The sequence below is a fragment of the Acinonyx jubatus genome, chromosome B2 (assembly GCF_027475565.1).
Source record: "Acinonyx jubatus isolate Ajub_Pintada_27869175 chromosome B2, VMU_Ajub_asm_v1.0, whole genome shotgun sequence".
Classification (NCBI taxonomy): domain Eukaryota; kingdom Metazoa; phylum Chordata; class Mammalia; order Carnivora; family Felidae; genus Acinonyx; species Acinonyx jubatus.
In genome coordinates, this window is record NC_069385.1 from 79541937 (window position 1) to 79552671 (window position 10735).

At 37.4% G+C, this 10735-nt stretch overlaps 1 pseudogene; it reads left to right on the top strand.

The window, feature by feature from the left end:
- Positions 1-1065: 1065 nt before the first annotated feature.
- Positions 1066-5050, top strand: LOC106976564 (tigger transposable element-derived protein 1-like; annotated as a pseudogene).
- Positions 5051-10735: the final 5685 nt, after the last annotated feature.

Here is a 10735-nt window from a genome sequence, read left to right on the forward strand (position 1 = left end):
TCACATCCATTAGAATGGCTATTATCAAAAAGACAAGACATAAGTGTTGGTAAACACTTCCATGTTCATTGTAGCATTATTTACAATAGCCAAGGTATGGAAAAATTTAAATGTCCATCAATGAATAAAGAAAATGTATGAAATATCATTCAACCATGAAAAAGAATAATATCTTGCCATTTGCAACAACGTGGATGGACCTTGAGGGCATTATGCTAAATAAAATACATCAGATAAAGACAAATACCATATAATCTCACTTATATGTGGAATCTAAAACCAAAAACAAAATCAAACTCATAGATACAGAGAACAAATTGGTGGTTGCATGTCTGTAGCTTTATAGCTTTACAACAACTGGTGGCTGCCAGAGGGGAGGGGTGGGTGAAATGGGTGAGGGGGGTCAAAAGGTACAAATTTCCAGTTATAAAATGCATAAGTCATGGAGATGCAATGTGCAACATGGTGAATGTAGTTAATAATACTGTATTGCATATTTGAAAGTTGCTAACAGACTAATCTTAAATGTTCTCATCATAAAAAAAGAAAAATTTTATAATTATGTATGGTGACTAATGTTAACAAGGTATTGTGGTGACCTTTTTGCAATCCTAATCCTCAGTGTCTCAGAATGTGATTGTATTTGGAGATAGGCTCTTTAAATAGGTACAGATATGTCATGTTTTACTCCATTTCAGATACTGCATTTTTCACAAATTGGAGGTTTGTCACAACCCTGCATCAGGTCTATTGGTGCCATTGTTTCAACATTTGTTCACTTTGTGTCTTTGTGTCACATTTTGGTAATTTTTGTCATATTTCAAATTTTTCATTATTATTGTGTTTGTTATGATGATCTATGATCAATGATCTTTGATGTTACTATTGTAATTGTTTTGGGGCAGCACAAATCATGCCCATATAAGACAGTAAACTTAATCGATATATGTTGTGTGACTGCTTCACTGACCACTGTTCTCCCAACTATCTCTCTATGCCCAGGCTTCCTATTTCCTGAGGCACAACTGCATTGAAATTAGGCCAATTAATAACCCTACAGTGGCCTCTAAGTGTCCAAGTGAAAGAAAGAGTCACACGTCTCTCACTTTAAGTCAAAAGCTAGAAATGATTAAGCTTAGTGAGGAAGACATGTTGAAAGTTGAGATAGGATGAAAGCTAGACCTCTTGGTCCAAATGGGTAGCCAAGTTGTGAATGCAAAGGAAAAGTTCTTGAAGGAAATTAAACGTGTTTCTTCAATGAACACACACACATAGTGAAGTATAATAGTCCTATCGCTTATATGGAAAAGGTTTTAGCAGTCTGGATAGAAGATCAAACCGGCCACAACATTCCCTTAACCCAAAGCCCAATTCAAATCAAGACCCTAACTCTCTTCAGTTCTATGAAGGCTAAGAGAGGTGAGGAAGCTGCAGAAGAAAAGTACTACACTAGCAGAGGTTAGTTCATGAGGTTTAAGGAAAGAAGCTATGTCTGTAACATAAAAGTATAAGGCAAAGCAGCAAGTGCTGGTGTAGCTGCACCAAGTTATCCAGAAGTTCTAGCTAATGAAGGGGGCTGCACTAAACAGCAGATTTTTAATGGAGACGAAAAAGTCCTCTATTGGAAAAAAAGATGCCATCTAGGACTTTCATAGCTAGAGAGGAGAAGTTAGTGTCTGGCTTCAAAGGACAGGTGACTCTCTTGTTACGGGCTAAGGCAGCTGGTGACTTGAAGTTGAAATCAATACTCATTTACCACTCTGAAAAGGCTACAATCCTTAAGAATTATGTTAAATCTACCCTGCCTGTGCTCTACAAATGGAACAACAAAGCCTGGATGACAGCACATGTTTATAGCATGATTTACTGAATATTCGAAGCTTCCAAATGAGACCTACTCCTTAGGAAAAAAAGACATCTTTTAAATTCTGACTACTCATTGACAATGTACCTGATCACCCAAGAGCTCTGATAGAGATATGCAATGAGATTAATGTTGTTTTCATGCCTGCTAACACATTCTTCAGCCCATGAATCAAGAAATAATTTCAACTTTCATGTCTTACTTAAGAAATACATTTTTAAGGCTAGAGTTGCCATAGATAGTGATTCCTCTGATGGAACTGGCCACAGTAAATTGAAAACCCTCTGGAAAGGATTCACCATTCCCAATGCCATTAAGAGAATTTGTGATTCATGGGAAGAGGTCAAAATATCAACATTAACAGAAGTTTGGAAGATGTTGATTCCAACCCTCATTGATGACTTTGAGGGGCTCAAGACTTTAGTGGAGGAAATAACTACAGATGGAAATGGCAAATGGTGGAAATGGCAAAACAACAAAAACAACAACTAGACGGGGCGCCTGGGTGGCACAGTCGGTTAAGCGTCCGACTTCAGCCAGGTCACGATCTCGCGGTCCGTGAGTTCGAGCCCCACGTCAGGCTCTGGGCTGATGGCTCAGAGCCTGGAGCCTGTTTCCGATTCTGTGTCTCCCTCTCTCTCTGCCCCTCCCCCGTTCATGCTCTGTCTCTCTCTGTCCCAAAAATAAATAAACGTTGAAAAAAAATTAAAAAAAAAAAAAACAACGACTAGAATTAGAAGTGGAGCTTGAAGATGTGACTGAATTTCTGTAATTTCAGGATAAAACTTGAATGGACAAGAGATTGCTTCTCATGGATGATTAAAGAAAGTGGTTTCTTGAGATGGAATCTCCTCCTGAAGATGCTGTGAAGATCGTTGAAATGATAAAGGATTTATAATATTACATAAATTTAATTGATAAATCAGCAGTGTTTGAGAGAACTGCCTCCAATTTTGAAAGAAGTTGTGCTGGGGGTAAAATGCTATCACACAGCATCAAATGCTACTAAGAAAGAGCATCAATTAACTCTTCATGAAAAGAAGAGTTCATTGATGTGGCAAACTTCACTGTTGTCTTATTTTAAGAAATTGCCATAGCCACCCCACCTTCAGCAACCACCACCTTGATCAGTCGGCAGCAATTAACATTGAGGCAAGTCCCTCCACCAGCAAAAAGTTATGACTTGCTGAAAGCTCAGATGATGGTTAGCATTTTTTAGCAATAAAGTAATTTTTAAATGAAAGTATGTGCATTTTTCAGACATAATGCCATTGCATACTTAATAGACTACAGCATAGTGTAACCATAACTTTATATGCACTAAGAAACCAAATAATTTATCTGACTTGCTTTGTTGTGGTCGTCACTTTATTCCAGTGGTCTGGAACCAAACCCACAATAACTCTAAGGTATGCCTCTAATAATTAAGATTAAGTGAGATCATCAGGGTAAGTAGGCCCTAATCCAATATGACTGGTGTCCTCATAAAAGGAGGAGATGAGGACACAGACAGAGGGACATGTATATGAAGACAAAGCAAGAAGGCAAATATCTGCAAGGCCAGAGAGGCCTCAGAAACCAAACCTGTTAACATCTTTGATCCTGAACTCTACTCTCCAGAATTGTGAGAAAATAAATTTCTTTTGTTCAGTTCACACAGTCTTTTGTATTTTGTTATGGCAGCCCTAGCAAAATAATAAAGAGTAAAAAAGAGAATAATATGGTGTACCTAGAACAGGATATATGAGTCACAACATTTTTTGTTATATTTATGGTAGAGTTTTAAGTACATTTCTATACTGAGAGAAAAGAGATGGTAAAGCAGGCCTAGAAACCCAGTCCAGGAGTTTTCTTACATCATCTCACTAATTTCTAGTTTATAACATGGCAAGATTCACTATATTCACTTGGTTGTGTCAATGCAGTAAGCATGTGTTCACCATGAGACTGGTATTTTTCTAATGTTGATAAACCAGACCAATAAATAGACTGACCTACCCTTGAATTGGTAGGTAGGACCTGGTTGTCTATGGGTGAAGAAAAATTTAAATAACGCTACTTCAATAAGTTGTGTTAACTAAATAAACATTTCACCATTTTTATAACTTTTATTCAGATATTCAATTCATTTGCTGTTGAGTAGCAAAATTATTTTTGTTTTAATGTTTAATCAACAATATTTTAACTTGCACTTTTTTAAATTAAGTAGATAGATTCTACCTGTGCAGTAGCATATAGCTAATTTCCATAAACGGGACACAACAGATTCTGGTCCAAGATGGCAATGTAGGAAGAAGACCGTGAACTCACCTTCTCCTCAGATACACCAAATCTTTACCTATTTATGGAGGAATTTCTCTGAAAAAGAACCGAGGGCTGATTGAAGAGCTTCTGCACAACAGTAGATAGATCATATAGAGAAGATGTGATCTCTCCATGTGTAATCTCTCCAAGATGTGATCTCTCTCCATAGAGAGATGGAGACACGGGAACAAAGAGAACCCCCACCCGTGATGCTGCAAATCACAGTAGGAAGTGATAGTACTGAGGGATCATGAGCAGATTCATCTGCCCTGGGTCACAGAAAAAACAAAGGCAGTTTAAAAGGGCAGCTAGAATATAAAGAAATCAGCCCTAAGGCCCTGGGAAACAGCAGGGAGGCACCAGAACTCTCTCTGGGTTGGAGAGGCTGGTGAGCATGATAGTTGATGCTCATCCTCCACCTTGATAGTACAGCTGGGAGCAGGATCTGGGCACCATAGTCAGCCTACCAGCTCAATGAGCCCAAGATCCCTAGCCCACACCAGCCCCAGCTATCCCACGAATGTGGCACTAGCACGGCACATACCAGTCCTGGTCAGTGGTCAACCATCTCACCAAGTGAGCTCACCAAGTGAGCTCCAACCATCTCACCAAGGTGACACAGGCACAAAGCATCCTGAAACATGCCAGGCCCGTAACACACAGCTCCAGACAACTTGCCAGGGCATTTCCAGTGCAGAGCACCCTGGAAACCCCAGCCTGCCTCAACTCCAGCTGCTCTGCCAGGGTGCACCCTGGATGGAACACCCAGGAAACCCCACCTTGTGCTACCTCAGCTCCAGTTGCCCCACCAGTGTCACTGGTGAGGAGTGCCCAGGACTACCTGGACTGTGCCCTGCCTCAATTCCTGCCACACCACCATGATGCCCTCTGCATAGAGAACCCTGAGACTTTCCCAGCCTGTGCCTGCTTCAGCTTTAGCCATATTGCCAGGGCATCCTCTGTGCAGAGAACACCAAAACCAACCCCCACCCCCCCCCCCCCACACACACACACCCACTTTAGCTCTGGCCATCCTACCAGAGCAGGCCCAGCATGAAGTGCCTGGGGACTCCCTAGTTCACACCAGCCATGGCTCCAGCCAGCCAACCAAAATCACCAGCACACACAGTCTATATAGGGGATGACCATACATAAGAACATCCCTTCAAATATAGAAGTAGTTGTTTGCCTAATTCATAGAAACAAATCCAAAAATTTAGTCAAAATGAGGAAACAGATGTGTATGCTTCAAATAAAAGAATTAGGGGACTCACAAAATAAAAAGATGGAAAATAAGACAATATGTACATAAAAATGAAAGTAAAAATGAAGTTCTTTTAGGATGTGTTCCAACTTAAGTGGCCACCAACTTAACATAGACTGCTATATATTTTGGATATTATATATGAACCTTATAGTAACCACAAACCAAAACCTATCATAGATACACAAAAAATGAGAAAGAAAGCCAAGCATAACAGTAAAGAAAGCCATCATTCACAAGGAAAGAGCAAAAGAAGAAGGAAAACAGAACTACAGAAACAACCAGAAAAGAAACAAAATGACAATGAGTACATACCTTAAATGTAAATGGACTAAAAGTTTCAATAAAAAAATAGAGTGACTGAATGAATAGATAACAAACCCATCTATATGCTGCCTAAAGGAGAGTCACTTCAAACTTAAAGACACATAAAGACTGAAAGTGAAATAATGAAAAAAAGAGTTCCATACCTGGAATAAAACAAAATAGCTGGGGTGCGTCGGTGGCTGAGTTGGTTAAGCGTCCAACTCTTGATTCCAGCACAGGTCATGATCTCCCAGTTGGGAGATTGAGCCCCATGTGGGGCTCTGCACTGACAGCATGGAGCCTGCTAGGGATTCTCTCTCCCCCTTTCTCTCTTCCCCTCCCCGACTCATAGACATACATACACACATACACACACACACACACACACACACTCTCTCTCTCTCTCTCTCTCTCTCTCTCTCAAAATAAATAGACATTTTTTTAAAAAAGCCAAGATAGCAATACTTACATCAGACAAGATAGAGTTTAAAACAAAAATAGTAACAAGAGAAAAAGAAAGGCACTAATGATAAAAAGGTCAATCCACCAAATGCATATAACAATTATAAATATTTATACACCCAACACTGATGCATGTAAATATAAAAAGAAAGTACTAATAGACATAATGAGAAATTGACAGTAATATAATAATAGTAGGGGATTTAGCACTCTACTTACATCAACATATAGATTGTCAAGGCAGAATGAAACAAGGTCTTTAAATGAAACATTATACTGAATGGATTAACAGATATATACAAAACATTCTACTCCAAACCAACAGAATGCACATTCTTTTCTTTGTGTTTTAATATTTATTTTTTATTTTTTTAATGTTTATTTATTTTTGAGAGAGAGATACAGAGCATGAGCAGGGGAGGGACAGGGAGAGAGAGAGGAAGACACAGAATCCAAAACAGGCTCCAGGCTCTGAGCTGTCAGCACAGAGCCCGAGGTGGGGCTCAAACCCATGAACTGCGAGATCATGACCTCAGCCAAAGCCAGACGCTTAACTGAATGAGCCAGCCAGGCACCCCAATATTTTTTTTTATTTTTAAGTTTATTTATTTATTTATTTTAAGAGAGACCAAGCAAACGAGTGTAAGCGAGGGGCAGAGTGAGAGGGAGAGAGAATCCCAAGCAGGCTCTGCACTGTCAGCATGGAGTCTGACATGGGGCTCAAACCCACAAACCATGAGATCATGACTTGAGCCAAAATCAAGAGTAGGACACTTAACTGAATGAATCACTCAGGCGCCCAGAATACACATTCTTTTCACTACACATGGAACATTATTCAGGATAGACCACATGTTAGGCCACAAAACAAGTCTCAATAAATTAAAAAATACTGAAGTCATATCAAGCATCTTCATACAATAGTATGAAACTAGGAATCCATCACAAGAAAAAAACAGGGGGAAAAAAAAACAAACACAGGGAGGTTAAACAACATGCTACTAAAGAGCCAAAGAGTCAAGAAATCAAAAAGACATAAAAAAATACATGCAGGCAAGTGAAAATGAAAACACAATGGTCCCAAATCTCTGGGATGCAGCAAAAGCAGTTCTGAGAGAAAAATCTATAGTGATACAGGCCTACCCTCATGAAACAAGGAAAATCTCAGACAAACAGCCTATGTTTAAACCTAATGTAACTCAAAAGAGAAGAATGCAGTCTAAAGCTAGTAGAAGGAAGGAAATAATAAAAATTAGAGTGGAAATATATGAAACACAAACAAATGGAAAGATATTCCATGCACATGGGTTGAAAGAATTAATATTGTTAAAGTGTCTATAGTACCCAAAGCAAGCTACAGATTCAATACAATCCCTATCAAAATACCAACAGTATTTTTCACTAGAACAAATAATCCTAAAATGTGTATGGAACCACAAAAGATGCCAAATAGCTAAAACAATCTTGAGAAATAAAAACAAAGCTGGAGATATCCCAATCCTACATTTCAAGATACACAGTTAAACCTTGGTTTGTGAGCATAATTCGTTCAGGAAACATGCTTGTAATCCAAAGTACTTGTATATCAAAGCAAATTTCTCCATAAGAAATAATGAAAACTCAGATGATTCATTCTACAACCCAAAAATATTCACATAAAAATGATTATAATACTGTTATAATAAATAATGAAGAAAATACAAAATACAAGGAAAATTAATTAACCTACACCTTTGAAAATCTTCATGGCTGGTGTGAGGGAGACAAGAGAGAGGAGAGTTATCATGTGGGACGACTTTCATTATCACTAATGGATGTTGACTACAGTACAGTATTAATAAACTCTTGTCATATACTGTATTTAATGTGACTGGCAATAAGGCAGAAGAGGAAAAGGTCTCTATCTGCAGGCAGCCTAGACTAAAGCAAAGCATTTCTAAGCTTACTCTTGTGTGGAAAAGCAAAGGACTGTCCATTAGGTGCTTCGAAGTGACAAAAAATACATTAGTGTCAGTTGTGGGCACCTTCCAAAGCTCTAAAAAATCAATCACTGATTTCTGCCAAACACCACAGCCTGAGATAGAGCATCTGAGCATGGGAGATATCACCCACAATCCCGCAGTGAGAGAGAGAGAGACAGAGAGAAAGAGAGAGAGAGAGAGAGAAGAGCCATTGGCACAGTTGTGATCATATGAGATTTGGTATCACGTACTACTTGCATTGCAAGACATCGCTCACTTGTTTATCAAGTTAAAACTGATTAGAAATGTTTGCTCACCTTGTGGAATACTTGCAGAACAAGTTACTCACAATCCAAGGTTTTACTGTACTACCAAGCTATAGTAACCAAAACAGTATGGTACTGATACAAAAATAGACACATTGATCAATGGAACAGTAAAGTCCAGAAATAAACTTAGAATTATATGGTCAATAAATTTATAACAAAGGACACAAGAATATATAATGAGGAAAAGGCAGTATCTTAAATAAATGGTGCTAGGAAAACAGGGCAGATACATACAAAAGAATGAAACCGGACTACTTTCTTATATCATATACAAAGATAAGCTCAAAATATATTAAAAACTTAACACACATAAAACTCCTAAAAACATAGATAGTAATCTCTCTGACATTGGCCTTCCCAAGATTTTCTAGATATGTCTCCTCAGGCAAGGGAAACAAGCAAAAATAAATTATAAGGACTAGACCAAAATAAAAAGGTTTTGCATAGTGAAGGAAACTATCAACGAAACAGAAAGGCAACACTACTGAATGGGAGAAAATATTTGCAAATGACATATCCAATAAGGGGTTAGTATCCAAAATATATCAAGAAATTAAACAGCTCAACATCAAAAAACCCCAAGCAATTGATTAAAAAATGGGCAAAGGACATGAATAGACATTTTTCCAAAGACATACAGATGGCTAGCAGATACATGAAAAGATTCTGAACATCACTAATCAGCAGAGAAATATAAATCAAAACTATCATGAGATATCTCCTTACACCTGTCAGATTGACTAGTATGAAAAAGATAAGAAATAACAAGTGTCGGTTAAAATGTGGAGAAAAAGAAACCCTCATACACTGTTGGTGGGAAAGTAAATTAGTATAGCCACTATAGAAATCAGTGTGGAGATTCCTCAAAAAATTAAAAATAGAAATACCATACAATCTAGTAATTCCATTGCTGGTAGTTACCCAAAGAAAATGAAAACACTAATTTGAAGAGTAATGTAGCTTTGTGTTTATTACAGCATTATTAACAATAGCCAAGATATGGAAGCAACCTAAGTGTCCACTGATAGATAAATGAAAAAGATACGGTGTATATATACAATGGAATATTCCTCAGCCATAAAGAAGAATGAGATCTTGCCATTCATAACAACATAGATCTATATATGTATATATACACCACATTTTCTTCATTTATACCAGGGGACTACATGAAATAAGTCCGACAAAGATAAATACCATGTGATTTCACTTATATGTGGAATGTGAAAAACAAAACAAATAAGCAAAGAAGAAAAGCAAAAACAGATCCATAAATACAGAATACAAAGTGATGGTTGCTAGAGGGGAGAGTGATGATGCCATGGGCATAATGAGTGAAGGGGAGTGGGAGGAACAGGCTTCCAATTTTGGAATGAATCAGTCATGGGGAGAAAAGGTACAGCATAGGGAATACAGTCAATCATATTGTAATAGTGTGGTATGTGACAGATGGTAACAACACATGTGGTCAGCATAACATAACATATAGAATTGTTGAATCACATTGTACACCTGAAACTAATGTAACATTGTGTGTCAACTATACTTCATTAAAATATTAATTAAAATTAAAAAATAAATTGGCCACAAGAGAATCCAACCTCAGTAAACAGTTCAGATCCACAAGCCAAAGTCATCACTTTCAAAATAAGAATTCAATATGTATAGAACATTAGGACTTTGCAAAAATCAATGGTTTTTACTGTGGCGTCTAGGAAATATAAGCTTCAAATTATGTTACTTTGTTTTATATCGGCTTTGTTTTAAAATTATGTAAAGCATGACACAGTTTGAATGCCTTCAGCATAAGAACCCATACTTCCAGGCACCTATGCATATTTTATTCACATGAAGAATTTAAGTAGTTTTCCGATTTTTATGTTAATATATATGTAATAGCCTCATAGTCCACATGAAAATAATTTATGTTAATTTGATGCAAAATAAAATACTTAACATATGCTAAGAGTTGAGAACTATGATACTTCTAGAATCAAAGCATAACCAAATTTATTCAGCGTAAACTTAAGTTATACAACATCAAAGTCAATTCAATTAGGTAAACTCTCCACATTATGTCTAACAAATAATATAAAATGGAAAACTTTAAGCTGCTGTACTTATTAGACTCTTCATTGTGGCAGGGGGAAAAGACTGGGAGAGGAAGGAAAAATAAATAGGAAATTGCTAAATATTTTTATTAATATTTATTGCTCAGATATATTTTATATGCCACAGAATATTT